The sequence below is a fragment of the Cinclus cinclus genome, chromosome 22 (assembly GCF_963662255.1).
Source record: "Cinclus cinclus chromosome 22, bCinCin1.1, whole genome shotgun sequence".
NCBI classification, from domain to species: domain Eukaryota; kingdom Metazoa; phylum Chordata; class Aves; order Passeriformes; family Cinclidae; genus Cinclus; species Cinclus cinclus.
This window is the reverse complement of record NC_085067.1, coordinates 6,887,494-6,907,121: the sequence shown is the minus strand read 5'-3', so window position 1 is coordinate 6,907,121 and position 19,628 is coordinate 6,887,494. Positions and strand designations below refer to the sequence as shown.

The window sequence follows — 19,628 nt, the reverse complement described above, 5'->3', positions numbered from 1 at the left end:
CTGCTTCTTCACCAAGTTTCAGGTTTAGGCATTAAGGCATCTGCTGAACCTGACTTGAGAGTTCACAGCTTATGAATGGGAGAAGCTAAGCCTGGAGTTTTCTATTCATTTGCATCAGGTCAACACAGCCTGTCTCTGGCTGCTGAAGGGTCACTGGGGGTGGCCAACATCTCTGAGTCTGCTGTTTGTATTCGTTTTCTTTGTGCTGTGATATCTTAATACCAATCACACAATTCAGGCAAATCTCTGACTAGGAAATTGTCTTGTTACAGTCCCAAAGAGTGATGGCTGCAGACAGCAGCTGGCTCCAGGCTGCTGAGGAAACAATAGCTTCCCAGAGGCTCCAGAAAAGCCTTACAAAGTGGCAAAGCTACCCAAAGTTGCAGTCTGCAGGACAGAGCTTTACATTTTAACATAATGCTAAAAGAAATGAGCCTGAGAGAAGCTGCTGCGTGCAGCTTGAGTTTTCACCTGTCCCTGCAAGGAAAGGGGAGCTGAGGGTGGTGGCAGAGCTGTTGTTCCCAGTGTAGCTGGGTGAGGATGTGCCTGCTGACCTGAGGAGCCCGTGTGCAGCCTGTTCGTGCCTGTAGGTTTGGGCAGGTGTGAGTTACTGCAGCTCAGTGGTGCTGCTGGTGCAAAGGAGAGATTCCAGCTCCCTCCCGCAGTGCCAGATCTGTCTCAGCAGAGTTCAGTGGAAATAAAAAGCCAACATAAGCTTGAGAAAGCCGGCAGCGATCTCGCAGGAGCAGGTCTGTGGAACGAGGTGACAATTTTATACAGTTACTTTTGAAGGTGGAACTGTTCTTTTGGGCTTGGATATGGTCTGTGGAGTGTGAGAAGAAAGCCAGTAGTAAGCCCTTACTTTCATGTGTGAGATTCTTTTTACCTTTTTTCCTCTCCTTAAAACATCTGGTGCTACTGACAGTCCCATATCCTTGAATGAAAGAGGGAAATAAAGAAAGATTCCTTTCTAGTGCAGTAGGGTTATGCCACTTAGTTTTTAGTGTAAATACTGGTGCTAGCAGTCTGCATGCCCTTCAAGCTGCCAATTTAAAAATGGAAATATTTACTTACTCCTTATGTTAACTCTTAATGTTAGCATCACTTGGAAATGAAAGTAAAAAGGCTAAGAAGAGGGGTTTTTAGGGCTTTTGGCAACCCATTATAAGGCCTTTTGTACTCTTTCCTTTCTGTGCTCTCCCCTATTGCAAGTCTGGTTCCTCTAAGAGGGTGGGAAGCTTATCTGTGTGAGTTCTTCCTGGAAACAGCAGACAAAAGGAAACAGAAAACTAAACTGAAGCAAAACAAAAACAGTGCAGTGATGAAGCCACAGTGAATTAGCAGGGCAGAACCTCAAAATACTTTAATCTCTCATTGTTAGTTAGGCTGCTCCTCAATATTTCATTTCACTTGTATGTGCAGCTGTGCTTTAGAAGTTGATGTGAGGTAGGTATGACTAGAGGCAGCCTGGACCTGCACTATTTTTAATTTGCTTTCTTGCTGTGTTGCAAATCCTCCCATTCTCTGACAGCCACTGTTGCCAAAGGAATGGCAGCTGCAGTGGCTCTGAGCTTCCACTGCAACATCTCCTGGTTCCAGAGACTGAAGGGAAACTTCTTTTCCCAATGGGTCTTGGAACAGTAAGGTTGTGTTTCCCTCGGCAGGATGGATTAAGCCTGCAGATAATGGATTGATTAGGCACACAGAAGAGTTCTGGGAGCTGTGTGTGCATGGGCATGGCTGATGGTGGTCTTTGCATCCTGATGATATAAATCTGTCTGTAAGATCTCTTGGTTCCTTCTTTAACCCCAAGTGAGGAGAGTTAATATTTGCTCCTTTTTTGTGCTGTTCTGGAACAGTGTATTTGGGGGAAGAACTGTAGCATATCTGGAGGGTAGATTATTTTTATTAGCTGCCCTTATATCAAGCCTTCCTTGCCCTTTTAAAATTTATTTCTTTTAGCATTTTATGAGGGAAGACAGGACAGGGAGATAGGAACCAAGGAAAGAAGTCAAAGGATTTGAAGCCATTCAGAGGCTGCAGCTGTTTCTGATATCATAACTTGTTGTGATCTCCCAAATGGCAGGTTAGCTTTTCTTTTGCAAAAGCAGCAGTTCAGTGTGAGTGTCTAGCCCCAAAGTATGACAGACTTGTGATGAGACTGGCTTGCTGTAACACACCTTCAATGGGAAAACTCCCCTCTGCTAGAGCAAGCTGTTAAATGCAATTCAGTCATTGAAGTGTCTCCATCCTCAGCTGATAAGTTTAGCTTGAGACAGGAACCAATTAACTGTCACCAGCTGACAGGCACCTACATTAATGCTGAAAGCTGCATATTTTTAGATTTAAATTATCCTGGGCCTCTAAATTCTGCATTGAAGCTGATAAAGAGCAGCATTGTCTGGAGGAAGCCCAGCTCTAGAGGTGGATGGAGATTTTGCTCTCAGTGGGCCATTAATTTACTGAGGTAAATTAACCTGTTTCCATCCTGTTTCCCTTTTCAAGCTGACATTGCCTGAGGCTCTCTCCCCTTCCTTTCCTTGCTTTCTACTCAGTCCAAGGTACATCAGTATATGAAAGATGTCCAGTTCCTTTTCTGGTTTTGTAGAACTGTGACCTGCTCATTGAGTTGATAGTCAATGATCCAAGGTATAACAGTATTTGAAAGATGTCCAATTCCTTTACTGGTTTTGTAGAACTGTGACCTGCTCATTGACTTGATAGTCAAAAATCACCAGTTGTACCAGGTCTTCCCAAAGGGTTTCTTACCACTTCCTTGGATGGAGAAAACGACTTGATGCAAACCAGTCTGGTGAATATAACTGTCACTAGATACTTGCTTTTATTTTCCAGTTTCAGGGGGTTTTTGTTTTGTTTAAAGTGGAGCCTGAGCCTAGGACAGGAAATGAATGCAGTGAGCCACCCAGTCTGCTGACTGCTGATATAAAGAACATATGGATGAGGGCAGTGCAGGGGTGAAGTGGTTTAGCCGTTGCAATCATGCATCAAGCTGATTGATTTGAATCCAAGATGATGCTGATGTTTCAACTCGGCCTTTTTTTTTTTTTCTGTATGGCTGAAAGTTCAAAGGCAAGTGCAACCTCTTGGGAGAGGAAAAGTGTCCCCAGCAGGTTCAGGGGCTCAGTGCTGCCCTGGAGCTCTCCAGCCAGGCGAGGTCTTATTTTGCTTTACAAATATAGCATAGCTTTCTTCCTTGTTTGTTTGTACTGCTTGAGTTTGGGACAGTAGCCAGTATCTTACTTACCCCAGAAGCAGATTGATGGTAGACATCTTAGCTGTTTGGGCAAGAAGCAGCTCCCAGAGTAACCTCAGCACCTCTAAAGTGATGCTATTGTGATTCCAAGCTTACTTTTTTTTTTTCTTTCCTAAGAAAGCAAGTAAGATATGAAATTTGAGGAGCCTTGTTCAAGTAATGGCTTAATTGGAGAAATTTTTTTTTTTTTTTTTTTTTTTTACATCTCCCCCTCCTCATTTCAGTTCTTGGACTAATATCTTTCTTGTCATCCTGATATTTTTCAAACCCTTTATTTTCCCATATGTTTACAGCTTTTAAGGCAGCATAAGAAAATGAGGACTTTCCTCTTGGTATGATAGAATGCAAAAACCCTTTTCATTTTTACTGCTGATTTACAAAATTTCTTGGTCCCAGGAGGAGAGGTGCAGAACAACACTTCCAGGAAAATCTTAAATGAGCAAATGCAATTATGAGACAAAATTTGATGAAACTGTGAGAAAGGACATCAAAACAAGAGACCTGAAAGTTTGAAAACATATTGAAGTGCTCTGGAGGGAAGGGAATTCAAAGTGGTGTTAATGGGACCTCACTTCTCCAAGCCTTGTCCTTCTTCCCCATGAACCACTAAAACAAGAACTGTCCATGACGTAAAAATGCAACACAGACTGTGAAATAACATTTCCTGTAGTATCACAGCAGTTCTCTCCAGGAGCTGAGCTTGTGTGTTCTCCTTTTCTCAAGTCCCTGAGTTCCTTTCTCAGCAGAGCTTTTTGCTGCCACTGAGCTTTTTCATCTTCCCTTAGAAACTGAGGAAGTGTAAGAGAAAACAGTGGGAGTCAGAGCCATTGTGGTGCCTGCTCCTGTTCCTGCTGAATCCTGGTTCAGTGATGTTTGCCCACTGCAGCTCAGTCTAGCTCCTGTCACAAAACAAAAGCTTGCATGTGAACAGTGAAATTCTCCCCAAGGTGGTTTCTTCAGTGCCCTGAAAACTGCCCTGGGCAGTTCTGTGCTGCAAACATGGCACACTGAGGTTCTTTTAAGTCTTCATTTAACAGGGATGTAGTTCTCTACTAGAAACTGGTTCAGTAATTCCTTTAGGGAAATGTGACTTAGCTCTCATTTCAGAGAGAGCTAAAAAAAAACCAAGTACAACATTTGATTCCACGCAGCAATTTTTTTTTCTAAAAAGATCTCATTCCAAAGTTTGTTTGTTAGATACAGTAAATGAATTATGTGAATACCTGTTATAGACTATTAAGTGCAATGTGAATTTACTAATAGTTTTCCAGTTAGTAAGTAGTTGGTAAAATGTGGTAACTATCTATGTAAATCTACCTTCAAAAATATTTTATGAACAAATACCAAAACATGTGAATCACCTGTGATGGAATTGCTGACATGTGGAAGTGGCTTCCTGAGTAGTGATGTTTGTGGTGCAGGTCACTAGTGTTGCACAATACTTACCCCAATATTTTCTTCCATAGCATTCACCTCCTGCTTGTGCTTCTGGTGGCCTCTTCCATATAAGATCCACCAGAAATTGCCCGAACTTATGATGTGTCACCCACTTGTTGTCTGCTCCCATCGCTGTGCTGACCACTCAGCAACCTCTCCCTTCCTGATGTGTGTCAGCCCTAATCAAACTGATCACATTTTCTGAGGAGTTCCTGGAGTGTGTGGTCACTGCTGGAAGTATCCACAGCCTTGTGACTACTTGAACAATTTCTAAATGTTCATCTTCCTTTTCAATACATAGTAAAAATGAAAAAAAAAAAAATCCCTGTAGATTTCCAAATATTTTGACACTGCATTCCAGCATCTGAGTAGTTTCATTTTTTGGACATTTCTAATCTGAACAGTGAGAATTTTATTGAGCACCTAATGTCAAAATATCTGAAGTGCTAAATATATGCAGATGTTATCTTAACATTAGTGGGAAAGCTGTATTCTGTACCATTACACTATCCCAATTCTTTTTTCTCCCATCACATTATTGTGGTATGTAGAGAATCTTTTGTATTTTCATAAACTGTTGGCTTTCCCAAACACATTGGATGCTTTCTACTGTGTATGTCTTAATTCACAAGTGAAGGACCCACCTGTTTATAGTGAATGACTTTCCAATGAATTTGTGTTACTTCTAATCAGGAGTGAGCATAATCTTCCCTTGGGTAGGGCTGGACAGGGCTTGGAGCAGCCTGGGCTGGTGGAGGATGTCCCTGTCCATGGCAGGGGTGGAATGAGATGAACTTTAAGGTCTTTTCATATCCTACCCATTCTGTGCTTGTTTTAGCCTTGTATAAGCTCAGAGACATCTCTAATGGTTGATTAGTTAGATATTGAAAGTTTTGCACCCAAGGAAGCTCCTGAGTTACTTTAGAATAGAACTTGGGAGATGTGAGTTCTGAAGATCCCATCCAACCTTTCATAATCCTTACTGCCTCCTTCAGTCCTGAGTTTTAACATGCTGCTTCTCATGTAGCTGTTCCTGCAGAGCTCCTGTTTCCCCCCAAATTATCATTTGTTTCCCATTCATCCTCACAATGATGAAGTTTTATTTGCTTGAGGCTCTTAGAAGGGAGTTGTATTTTTTTCTCTGTGTGAGTCTCACATTGTTAGAGCCTTTGGGAGTTGCTGACAGTGTAGTGTCCTCTGGAAAAAAGGACATGTGACATGTTGTGCTGTGAATCCTCCAAATGTAGTTTGTTTTTCCTAACTTTGGTACTTTCTCCCAAAAAATTACACCCTATCTCTCTTCCATGCACATTCCTTTGGAGGTGGTGGGGAAAGGGTGGAGCTCTGTTTATACCAGAAATTAGTGCTTCGTGGAGTGTACACTTCCATTTGCATAGGGAAGAGCTAAATGAGAATTTCTAATTGGTGTCCACTGATCAGTTTGATGCCTTTCAAATGAATTACAGATAATAATGGAAAAAGAATTAAACCCACCTGCTGATATTGTTTCCAAGTTTCCGTGCTGTTGCACTGACTATTTTTTATAATCAGGAATAGAAAATGATGCTTAGGCCTTTGATATGAAATGCCTACAGTTAGAAGGGATGGCAATGAGGAGTCTCTTTCTTTCACTCACTTTGCAAGGCTATTACTCACTTTACCAGCTGGTTTGTGTTTAATTTTTGAGCACTTACGAAATTACAGCTCCCTCCCCATTGCTTTTCAAGGGCTTAGTTATGAAATATGTGGATTTAATGTTGCTGTCAAACAGTGCTGAATGGGATGGTTCCTTGAGGAAGAACTTACTGAATTTCTTGCTGGAGAATACTTGAGTGGCCTGGTTTGCAAAGTGCTGTTTCCTTTTAGTGCAGTAATTTATTTACCTGTAGTTATCCTTGATATCTGACTCTAGAAGCAGTGGAGACTTGTGCTATGTTAGTGAGGATAAGGGAAAGATGAGGGACAAGGTTCCAGGTTATCAGGACTTTCACCTCTAGGTGTGACTCTGTGTTCAGAATCCTGCTGCCACCTCTTATTTCTGTCTTGTCAAATACTGGGGGAGAGACAAGAACATACTTTATACCACACAAGTTCCAAGAGACCTGTGCAAGACTGATCTAATAATGAGTTGTCACTTTGAGTGAGTGATGGAGAACTATCTTGTACTCCTGAGATTTAAAGACATGAGAATAAAGGAATATTCTTAAGATGGGAGACTTCATCACCAGCTTTCCACAGAGAGAAGATGGACAGGCCAAGGTACTCTTGCAAAGAGTTTTTTAATCAGTTTAAGCCAAGCTATTGACAGTGCAAGCTTTTTGCACATGTGAGGGGATATGAGATGAAGGGGAGAGGTTGAAGGAGGCCACAGAGTACATGGTACAGTTGATAGCAAGCTGAACTGGAGCTGAGATTTGGGGGTGAAGCAGATGCACGCATTCCTATTTATACCTTAGGGACTCTTGCCTTTCCCCCCTTTTTTAAAGTAGGTTTTTCATTAAACAAGTTAACGTAATTGGTGCAGCAAACACTTGTGTTTTCTGTGGCAGCTAATTCCAGTTGTGGGCTGCTCAAAAACATCAACACAAGGAGGGTTTATGCAGGGGCAGGATGTGAGCAGAGTAAGCCTCATCCACACAAGTTTTCTTCAGGAAGAAGAGATTTGCTAGGTATTTAAATACCCTGGGATGCTTTGTCATCTGGAAAGGGGGCTGCAAGGAATTGTTGGGATCCAGGTAGCACTGGGACTGCAAGCCCAGGAGCAGGAAAAAAAGGTGGATTTTCCAGAGAAGTTTGGTTTCATGTTTTGTACACTTCAAGGTGAAAGCAAGAGGTAAGCATTGAATTCCCATGTTGCTGAATTCTAGACTTTGTTCTTACTCCATTCCTTGTTATTAAATGGGAAACTATAAGTGTTCCTTCAAATAATAATTTCTGGTGGACTTTAGTTTCAATTTAACATGAAGTGCTAGGTAAAAGACAACAATTTCAATGTTCTCTTCTCTATGTGAGTTTGTTAGAAGGATAAAGGCAGCAAAGTTAGTACAGCTCCATTTGGGAAGCTACAGAAACATAGCAGTTCCCTCAAAAGAAACTCTGCTGTCATTAGTGAGGGTTCAGACTGTGCCTATTTGGGCAGAGGTGGCACATGGAGTTGTACCAGCGACTGTGCTCAGCACAGCATGGCTTTTATTCCATTTCCAAGTTAGTGTAAGGAGTGGAGAGCCCTCCCTAATCACATCTGTGTGTGTCAGAGGCTGAGCAGTACTGGGAATATGTGGTAGACTAGGATTAAAATGCTGTTAAATTTTGATTGAATTGTAGAGTTGGGCAAGAATCCATGAAGTGAGATTCAATCAAGGACAGGCAGGAATAATTAAATGAACAGATTTAAATAAGAGATTCTGAAGGTAGTGGGATTCAAGGGGTAGGAATGGAGTTTGTGGAAGATGTCAGAATTAAGTATTGCTCTAAAGTCAGAAGAAATGCCATGTTGGTGTTTGTTGCTACAGATACTCTGACCAGATTACTGCTAAATTTACTACTAAATAATCCATGGCACTGCCTGACACACAAGTAAAACTTTCATGGACTATGGTACCTGCATGTATTTGTGTTGGTGGTTCTCAGAGAGGTCAAATTTCAGCATTTATTGAAACTTCAGCCTTTTAAGTGCTAAAATCATGTAGAAGCCAGTCCTAATTGTGCTGCACATCTGAGCTCCAGGACCTTAAATAATGTAAAGGGATGTGTTGCATCTGTGAAGGAAAGTGTTTGGCTCAGAAAGGAATGTGCCTTTCATGGTAGATGGTGTACGAGTATGTTGTACAATTAAATAAATAGACTGCTTATCTTTGGAGGAGACAGAAGGTGTGTGTTATACACAGCTGAAAATAGCATCATCACAAACAAGCTGTTCTAAATATACCATGACTGGTGGTCATTTAGGCTAACTCATGTTTTTCAGAAATGGGACAAGAAGTAGGTATAGACTCATTCTAATGTTGACATACACATGGTTACAGAAAGTCCAGGAACTGATTAAATGTTTCCTGTGAGTGTAGCACTGCAAGATATCCTGACTGTCACTGCAGTGTCAAGAAATCTTGTTGGATGGTTCTTTAGCAACTTTACCATTCCTAAGTAAATGAAGGCTGGGAAAAACTTACTGGAGAAATAAGCTTTTTATATGCCATTAGATTTCGAAGAACATTTAATAAAAGACTTCATCAACATGAGTCAGTGAAACATCACCCTTTAACCAAGTGGTACTAGGTCCCTCAACCACCAAAGCAAGAAAGACACGAGGAATGGCTCTGTGAAAATCCCCTATCACAAAGTTCATTAAGGACTGATAAACTTTTTTCTGGACTCATAACATATGCTTCTTACTCGGGCTCCTGATTTGTCTTTCCTTGGATAGTGCATCCAAATCCACAAGTAACATGCAAGTTTGCATTTCATTTTGAGCCCAGCAGGCATACAGCAGTGAGGTTACAAGACCTTTCCAAGTGAGCCTGGAGGGACTTGTTGGCTAGAGTTTGGATCTCTGGCAAGCAGCTCCCTCCAACTCTCTTCTGTAATAAAGTCAGGGTTCAGTCCCCGGCCTCGCACAGATACCGAGCTCTGTTGCGTGTCTCTGGGTAATCAGTCACTGGGAAGGCACAGATGTTTCAAGATGCACAGCAATGGGTGCAGCATAAAAGAGAGGCAACAGCGGGGTCATGCTACAGATGCAACCACATCTCACATGTGTTCGTTCTTGACAGGAGAATTCTTGTAGCATTTGCGGTTTTCTGGTTGCTAATCCCATCAAACAAGGACTCAAAGGCTAATAATGCTCAGACTTCTATTGCTGCTCCTCTAGCCATGCAATGCCAGGTATGGCTGATGCCTCCACTGCAGGCAAATCCAAGAGAAGAGCATTAAAGTAACAGAGAGGGATGCAGGATTGCCCCAGGCAGTAGCTGAAATTAATTTGGGCAGTAATTCTAATAAAGTCAGAAGCATTAAAGAAATCTGGGGCTAGAAGATGTCCTAGCCTGTACCTGATGGTGGAGGTAAGAGATGAAAAAACTCCTGCATTTGTTTTTTCTTTTTCTATAAATGAAATGCACTCAAGCCTAAAAGAGAGGAAGCCAGACCAAGTCAGGATTCAGTCTGATGTTTCATTTGTGTGTACAAAATGACTTTTGTAGCAGTAATGCTAAAGAAGTTTTGGCGTGCATCCACTGTGGGAAGTACAGGGCCTGTGCTCATTGTTAGGTGGTCCTTCATTCTAAAAACCTTGAGGGACACCCATGGCAGATGGACTTTAATTAGACTGAGTCCTGCTGCCAGTGACTGTCAAATGTGACTCCCCAGATCAAGCACTAGAGCTTTTTGTTGAAAGTGTCAGGTCTTGCTCTCAAGTCAAGGGAGTTTCCTGCAGCATGAGCTGTAGAAAGTGCTGCAGGTACCCCTGGGACACCTAAGGAAACTGTGAAGTATCTTGGTTAATTAGTTCTTCAGTGGCCAATTTGGATGGAGATACAAACCTGTAGCTGTTGTCAGCCAGTGTTTTAGCCTCAATGGCAGAGGCCTGTGCTAAGTAACAAAGGTTCTGGTTTTCTCTTTACTGGTGTGGAGTCTTGTTAAACCCATATGGCTCAGAGTACTTGTGTAGGGATGGCTCTGCTGTGTAGCTGCAGGGCTCTGCTCTGTAAAAAGTTACAGCCCATTCAAGGAGGGGAACAAGCTACTCTTAAACTTGGCTTGTTTGATCTTTTCTAACTTAGCCTCAAGTGATTAAGCAAACAGTGTCTTTTCAAGCATTCTCCAGTTGTGTGACCTGCTAAACACATCTCACAGTCTGATCTGCCAGAGATGCCTTAAAGACTGTCCTTGTGCTGTGCATTCAGTGGTCCTTGTGGGAACATAAATAAGCAGTTATTTCTATTGCATCTGGTCTGTCTGGGTGGGATGCAGAGGATGGATATGGTTTATGTTTAGGTTAAACTTGAAAAATCTTGCTTTTGTCTTGATATTAGCACTCACAGCAAGGAGGCAGCTCTTTATTAGCTACCCAGGAAAACAGTCCATTCTCCTTCCAATGAGCTCCTCCATCTGCAGTGTGATGTGTCTGTACAAAGGGGTCATTCTTGCCCTGCCCTTGTTTTAGGGAAGTAGAACATCTACCAGCCATAAAACTGTAAGCTCCTTACAGACCTGTGTAACCAGATCCTTCACACCCTTCATGGAGAAAGTGAATGAGCATTTACATGGCTCCATTAATGCCTAGTGGGCACTTTTTTTTTTCCTGCAGTGGCTGTCCTTTGACACTCAGCTCTGGTCTCCTATACCTGCACAAACGTGAATGTTGCACACACTGGAATATTAATCTTCACCCTGGAATCTGTATTCTGCTACAGGTTCAGCTGTTAAACTTTGGTCTTTTTTTGCTGATTGATGCAGAAGAGACAGTAAATTTGATGCCTCAAATACAATTGAAGTGGTCAGGAATAAGAGAGGATGGTTTTCCTGAAGTATATCAAAAGCTGTTTGAGTCTTTTCTCCTTGAAATTGTGATGATTCCAGAGTAAATGGGTATCCTTTTTCCTATGCACATAGTTTTGTACCTTATTTGTATCTCGAATCAGCAGAAACTCTGATCTTCACCTGGCTTTTTATGGCAGCTTGTCAAACTGTAAATGTGAATATGCTGTGACAGCAAATCCTAAATCAACCCTTGGTCACTGCAAGCTGGAACGATTTGAAAACCTGTGTAACCTTTTGACCAAACCTGGGCTGATGTTCAACATCTTTAACAAGAACTGAAGCCAGAACAGCCCTGATGATTCAGACTTTCATTATGAGCCAGCTAATGTACACCCAGGTTGGGACAGAGGATGTAGTGGGTCAGCTGCACCATTTGAGCAGCAATGTGCTTCCTCCCAGGGGATCCATTGAGAAATGCTGTTCTCAGGGCTGCTTTTAGCTTTGGCACTGAAAAGCAGTGGGTACTTCTCCTTTTCACCACTGCTCCTGGGCACCAGCCATCTTGGGGCAGTCCTTGCCAGCATCTGTCATGGTTTTCCTTTGCTCTCCAGCTCTCCCCATGGCCCTGAACAGTCACACTGAGCAGCTCCCTGGGACCCATCCTGTGGCTCTGCACAAACCCTGCACTACTGCAGTGTGCCAGGTTTGCTGGTCCAGGTGTGCAGCTGATTTGAAATGTGTGTTAAATCCCTTGTTCTGGCACAGATCCCTGTGCAGCTTGATGTTCCATCCATGTGGATTGGAGCAGGCAGGGTTGAGCTAGCTCTGGGTCTGCATTAACCAGCTGAATAGAAGCTAACTTCAGTTTGGGTACACTAATCAGCCTCTGCTGGTGCAGTATTATGGGCTCTCTCCCATTTGCTGTTAGCTGAAATGGTTCCCCGTTTTTGAGAGAGTGTTGGAAGAGCTAAGAAGTAATCATCAAGATTTTTCTGATTTACTACAGATGACAGAGGAGAATTGGACCACTGATGTTTATGTAACAAAACTCTGTGGAACCTGTATAGAAAGGGAAGGTGATTTTATTTCAAAACACATCAATATGTTGATTCTATCCACTCGCATTCTAGTAACTGCGAGCACTTGTGTGGTCTGGATTGGATCACTTGGGACATGGACAAAAAGGGACAGTGGTTGTCATATACTGTCTTTTGAGTCTTTCCAGGCTGTTGCAGAAAGATGGATTTTGGAGAGTCTTTCGTGCCTTCTAGATGTCAACAATAGTTATGATGTTACCTTTTGACTTAGGAGTTTGCTTACTTCACTGTCAGTAAGTACTACTTAGGGCTCCTGCCTGTTGTCTCTGACCTTAATTTGGCTGCTGTTTGTCTGCCCATTGAGGTAAGAGGAAGGAGCACAGTGTGTGTAACCTGCATGTGTGTTTCCTTCTCAGCAACATTAATGTTCCTGTCAAAAAAAGCAGTTGGCACTTGGACTAGGTGATTGTTGTAGACCCCTTCCAACAGGGGTATTCTAGAAAACAATTTCCCTGTGAGTGACATACCTGTGCCTTTTGAGATGCATGCTGTGGGCCGAGTTCCATCCAATGCACCTGTAGATCCATGTTTCTAGATCCAGGTTTCTCTCTGGGATCTTGGAAGTGCTTTGGATCTGACAGCATGGGGACTTCTGTGGATTTGCTGCCATAAAGACAATTTTGATGTGCCCTGAAGCATCTTCCTGAGTGCTCTGCTCCCAGCTGCTGCTCCTGGGGTATCCAGCCTACCTGTGCAAACAGACCCCAAACCCCCCAAACATAATTTAGTGTTCAAATTGTGCAGCCTTCTCCCTCACTCCAGTGACTAAATTCCACTTCATTGATGAAATAGGATGCTTCAGGCCATGTTCTCCAGGGCAGTGATTGCAACTCCTTATGTGATTAAAGTCACTTGGCCAGCAGCCCTTATCATGGTAGGCTTCATTCCTCCAGTAAGAATGGCTGGTGTGCATTAACTACACTGGGGTTCCAGATTTCATAGCCTTGGGACTTCTGCCTTAATAGTGAGAATATGCTGGGATTTGTTGTGATCCTACCTGAGCCCCACAGGATATTTGGATAATGGGTATACAGCAGGATCTGGGTGCCTGTAGCCATCAATCTCCATAGGCACAGTAGATGTTTTTATTGCCCTTGCTTATCTGGCTGTCCCTCACTCTTTTCATATGAACTATACCAAATAAAGCTGACTGAAGATGGAAGATTATCTGTGGTATTCATCACTTGTGGGAAGGGGAGCTGGTTCAGTGTTGGCTTTTAGCATTTGCTAGGCCTTGTCTCCTTGACAGAAAACAACAGACTAAAGTGATTACCAAGAACAGCTGCTTAGAAGGGGCTTGGAATATTTTTTCCGCCTTTGCTGACCTGAACCACAGCAATTATAAGTTCTGGTTATTGTAAACTTACCACAGAACACAAGGCATACCTTAAAATGATGTCATGTCTAGACACACAATTCAGGTATAAATTATGGAGAGAAAGTAGCTTGTTCAGTGGTTAAACTGTAAAAATTTAACAAGATATTTCTGTGTCTCTAGCCTTCACTCTTGCATACGTATTTCTTTACCTCTTACCAGGAGAATTCTGTGACTGCCTCTTAATTTTTTTGTGTTGGGAGATGGAATTTCCTCCCTGTTCTACATTTCATTTCCTATTTCTGCCTCACTGGGTCTCAAGGGAAGTAGTGTAGCCATCTACTCAGAGTCTAGAGCTGGAGAAGAAGACTCTTGGGTCCAGTCATGACTCAGGCAAGGTCACACAAGGGGTGATGTATGGCAACCTTTCCAAAATTTGGCTTGCTATTTTGGGTAGCTTTGTTTTATGGAGTGGTAGGGGAAAGAGAACTCTGCTGTAGTGCCCAGATGCCTGATTTTCCAAATACTCAGAATCTGGAGTCTCACCAACATCCCAGTGAGGGTGCGTGGGCCTTACATTTCAGGGGAAGTTGGAGCATTTAGAGCAGGCTCATCTCTGTGGTTGTGTGAGCTGGATTTCTGTCTGGAGTCACTGTAGCAGCCTGCAGGGGGATGGTGGGCACAGCTGATGGGAAGTCTCACCTGGGGGCTTGAGTCTTGCAGGCTCAGAGGAGGGGTGGCTGCCACAGGTGCTGGGAAGAGCAAGTGCAGATCAGTGAGCAGCATGTGCAAATTGGTGTCCTGCCCACCACCAGGGATGTGGGAAGAACTGCACTGCTGCATGGGGAGGGTTCCTCTGCTGACAGGGCCTGGCTACTCTGACTTGTGTCAAAATACAGCTCCCCACACCTGGCCTGGGCTGAATTTCACCATGAGGTCGGAATGGTTGGCTTACCACCTGGTGTAATCTATACCTCCAGGTAGCTGCAACAAAATACAGACTTTGGAGATGGAGGAGTTCTGTTGGGTTAGCAAGCCAGTGCAGGGCTGTTCTCCATAGTGTATTCTGTTGTGCTTTTCCTGGCCTAATTACACAGTCCTCAAGTGAAGGAATTTGGCAAGAACATTCTTCCGTTTTTACTGGTGCTTGGTCTCAATTTCTCTTAGTAAGCTTTTTCTCAGTCATCTCCATTAGAGCAAACTGCCATCTAGAATTTCTCTGTGTAGAAGCCTATTGTGGATTTTGCTGCCAGTTCCAAATGCGGCACCTCTTCTTACCTGAGAAGCACCTTGCTGTCCCCAGATACCTGGTCTGCCATCTGTGTGTCCCCTTGAGAGCAAGGATCTAACTCTTGTCATTTCTGGGCATCCCATGGTCTTTTTAAACCTATAATCACATCAGTTGGTTTCCTGGAAGCTGTCTACAGGTCTCTGGAGACAGCTATTACTGCTCGGCAAGCAGAGATGGCAATTGATTCTAGAGAAGTTGTTCTGCTCTTGTTGCCATGGGGACAGTTTTGGAATACACTGAAGAACAGTTTCACTCTATTTTCAGCATATGCAGCAATGTTCTCAATTCCAAAGGGGCACATGTTTCTGCACTCTCATGAACTTGAAGAGTCCACACTGGCAACTGGTGTGGAAGACTTTTCTTTGGTATCCATGAACTTATGGAGAGAAACCCTAAGCCTTGGTTCACTCTCAGCACTTGTTTTTTGGTAGAACAGCAATCAGGTCAACTCTACCTGTGCCATATAGGTGTCAGATCTGTTCTGGAACTGTGACTTTCTTATCCTGACCAAGTGTTTGTACAAAGGTCCCCAGCTCCTTTTTGTTGTCCTGCTTTTCAGGGTCACAGCACGACCCATTTACATTTGGATGCATTTTTATCCATTGTTTCTCCTGGCCTCTTTGTCCCCTGTCAACCAGGAATGACCGTTTTGCTGCCTTGTTTCTCTGCTCTGCTGCTCTCTGCAGTGTGTAGAAGGTGAACATTGTGCATCCTGTCAGGTGCCCAGTGTCCTCTGAGGGATTAATGCTCTGTGTAGGGGGCGCAAACCTTGAGGTATTTATGAAGGCACCACAAATTGCTATAACATCTACAGAGATCCACAAATAAAGTGATTGTTGAAGCAAGGCCACGGAGTAGATACTGCCACTGGAATTCTTTGTTGTTTTAAGAACACTGAAGAAATTAAAACTCCCACTTCACCCTTCCAATGTCTTGCACAAGCTGAGGTGGCCTTAGGGCCCCTTTTCAGCTTTTGATTGAGTGATTGTTTTTGTACATGGATATTTTTTTTTTCTTTAATGGGTATTAAACATAGGAGGAGAGTGTTATTACAGCTCTAAGCACTGTCAGCCAAAGTTTGTCCTCACTTCTGCTTCTAGGATATCCACTTGCAGTTGTCCCAGTTTTCCCTATTCATGGCTTTTAAGAGGTTCTTTTTCTTTCATGAGACTCTTGATCAGCTCAAGTACAAACAGATGGAAAGCAGCAGAGATCCAGCTCCATAGCAGCACCCAGGCCAGGGTCTTAACTCATCTGAAGTGTTTGGTGCTCAGGGACAGGGCTACAGCCAGGAATTGAATAACCTGGGGCAGGATGCTGTAGGTTCCTGCATGTGTTGTCCTTCACTGTTCTTCCATCTTTACCTCTCCCTCACTTGCCCTTTCATCATGTTTTTCCAAGGCTCTTGTTTGCCCAGGTGGAGCTGGCTTCCTTTCCCAGAATACTGAGGTGTCCCTCTCCTGGCCAAGTCCAAGGACAGGAAGGTACAGGCTCAGCTGGCACCTGTCCCCTCCCTGAGCACAGGGGGACAGGGACTGATGGCTGATGGTCTGTGGGAGCTGAAAGTGGTGGAGAAGCAATTGGTGTTTCATGGAAGACTTGTCTTGGCACCCTGTTCTGTTTTATGGTGTTTAGGAAGTGCTCTGGAATGGAGGAACAGTTTCTTTGGGTAAAGGATTCTGGTCCTGCTGCTGAGTGTGTGTTGTGAATGCCAGCTTCTGCTGTTCCTGGAGCCTTTACTTCAAATGCCCACAAAACAGAAGCCCTAGTTAGCAAAGAAATTGTCACTAATGGGCCACCTTGCCTCGGGGTGCGTGTGTGTGGTGTGTGTGTGTGGTTTTGATCCCCTGGTCACTGCATTACCTCAGTTGTAAGGAGGCTTGGCCATGTCCTGACTTTGTGCCAGCAAAGGGAATTCTCCAGTGGACCACTGTGTGTGTTTCATCCTGTGAGTGATCACCATGTAACTTTGCCAGGGTCAATGTGAGCCATCTTTCAAACAAATGTCATATGGAAGTTTGCAAATCCTATTGTCCCAGGAAAAATTAACTTTCTCTAAAGTGTTGAAGTGTTGCAGGAAGCAAAACTTCAGACTCTACTGGAATATTGAACTACATGGAAGTTGGAGAATTTTCCCACTTCCATGTGGAGTAACTTAGCTTTTTCAGCACCTTAAGGGCATTGACATATATCCAGAGAAGGGAAAGGAGCAGAAATGCAAGAAATGAAAATGTGAACCAGAGCTGCTTAGGCAGAAACCATGGCCTGGATATGAGATTCCCTTTTGCTTCAGATTTTATAGGATTTTTATGGGAAAGGGAAGAGAGATGATCTCTGGGAAGAACACACCTGTTCTGCAGCTTTCTACTCAGACATGGCCTTTAGCAAGTGTGTGTGGATAGATAAGCTCTTAATATGAAGCAGAGCTTTTTTAAGTTCTTAACAACATCTCTCTAAGTATCACCACTAGGAACTGCCAGGAGAGGTTTTGTTTAATTTTAATAGAAATTTTTAATTTTAATAGGAATTTTAACTAGTAGGAAGTTAAATTTTGGTTAACAGTGGGATTAGCTTTTCATACATTGTAGTTGGGTCAATGCTGTTGGGAACTGAACGTGCCTGTTGGAAGTGAAGCAGTGGATGGAATGTAGTGTGAAACCTACTGTGATGCTGATTCTGAATAGATACGTTGTTTAGCACAAAATAATAATTATTTCCCTTTCTATAAGTTCTAAATATACATAGAAAAAAATGTATGTGGCATCTGTGGATATGCTGAAAAGAAGCATCTTTGCTCACAGATTTCCATGCTCCTCTGGCTGGCAACTCACTCTGGCATTTTGTGTCATGTAATTGCAGGACTCTCAGTCTATCCATTTTCCAAGCAGTACTCTTGGCCACACCAGTAAGCCAGGCTGTGAACATTGTGAGGACAGACTCTATCACATTTTTCTATAATCTCAGCTAGATCCTGAAGTGGAGCTTTGAGTGACTGGTGACAGATCTACTCTAAGTTTGGAAGCAAATGCAAATTATTTCAGAGAAAATCTTTTTCACAGAGCAAGCCTCTGCTGGCTGGGGAGGAAGGATCAGATATATTCACCTAGGCTTTCTCATCTAGCCAGCTTCACATTCCTTTCCCTCCTCCTCCCAGGCTTCTGTTTCTTTTGTTTCCCCCCAAGACCCATTGTTCTTGTTCTTTTCCAGTGGTTAAGGCACAGCTGGAGTCAGGAACAGGCAGAGAGCAGTTTTGGGGTGTTGGGCTGAGGTGGGCTCTTGATTCCCAGCCCCAGCTGCTCTTCTGTGCCAGTCCTTGGTGGTTCACAGCAGCTCCCACCAGTGCCATCATCCGCAACTTCTGCTGGGTCCACAGGGCCAGGTATTCCAAATTCCTCTGCTTGTACTCTACAAGTGCAAGCCCCCTTCTTCTGCACTGTTACTGGGGAAAAATCACATCAGTCCCTAGTGAAGCTACGGGTGTGGGAAAAGGAACAGGAGGCAATTGTTTCCTCATGTTGTGGACAGGAATTTGTTCTGTGTGTACCATAGGAGTGCAGCAGTGCCTGGGGAAGCCTCTCTGCAACTGGTACTAAGCTGAATTTCACTCTTGGGCCAAGAGGGTTGGTAAAGGATTGTCTCCACCTTGTCTCCACCTTCACCTTGTCTCCACCTTGCTGTGGTTTTCAGAAATTCAGAAATTTCACGTTTCAGGCTGCTCTCCTGTGCTTGGCTCCTCAGGTGGAAGAAGGTGAGTGAAATGTCATAGCTCTCAAACTGGGACTGCACAGGGATATGGAGGCCCTGCCTCTAACTCATCTACAGCTGCTCCTTGTGGAAAGGAACCAGAGGGTGAATCCAGCAGGACCTTCTCTCCTATTCCTCAGCTACCTGGGGAAGGTATCTCCTGTGCCTGCTTTCTGCAACTGCCTTCCCTGGAGGGCTTGATGTAAATGCAGGAGGCCTGTTGGCTTGTGAGAAGGAAAGTGATACTTTGGAAATTGCCAGGCTCCAGGATTTAACTCTTTAGTCTCTGGAGTTCCCAAGCACGGACTGCTTCAATGTGCTGGGTCAGCCCCTACTTCCCAAGTGCCCTGCAACTGAGTTGAGCCTTCTGGGATGTGCAAGGCAGCCTGTTTTCTTCTCTGCATCCATAGGATCCCAGCAGTGCAGGCAAGAAATCACCAGGGAACAACCCAGCAAGAAAAGGAGGTGAGAGCAAATGCCTGAACTCTGAAAAGCAAAACTCTGGGAGTGGCTCACCTCCCTCCCCACCTTTCCTAAAGCTCAGCAGCACTCATGGAGCTGGAATAGGGGCTGCATTTATCAAATTCCTGTCTGCAACAGCAATGCAGTTGTTTTAGATTAGTGTACAAATAGACATTAGTGTAATACATCTGTTGTTAATCCACATCTTGGTAGAAAAGAGATGCCAACACATCATTTATTAGCCACATCGATCCTATAATGTCCTTTCTTTTGTCTTTTGAGTATGTAATGGGTTCCAGGATGTCTTTTATTTCATTGTATACCACATTTCCTCTTGTCTAACATAGCAGGACATAATGTGTTCCAGGATATAATTTATGCCATTTTGGAACTGGACACCACACAATGTATCCTGAACTTTTCTGAAAACCTTCAGTGTGTTGTGTTCTGCTCACAGGTCTTTGCACAACTGATGGGTAGAAAGAGCTGGAAAACCAGTAGGAAGGAAAGCAATTTATTCTTAGTCCAAGG

At 43.5% G+C, this 19,628-nt stretch overlaps 1 protein-coding gene across 1 annotated transcript in view; it reads left to right on the top strand.

Moving 5' to 3' along the window:
* Positions 1-19,628, top strand: part of COL26A1 (collagen type XXVI alpha 1 chain) — a 160,991-nt gene that overhangs the window by 35,523 nt on the left and 105,840 nt on the right. The gene's annotated exons all lie outside the window — the stretch shown is intronic.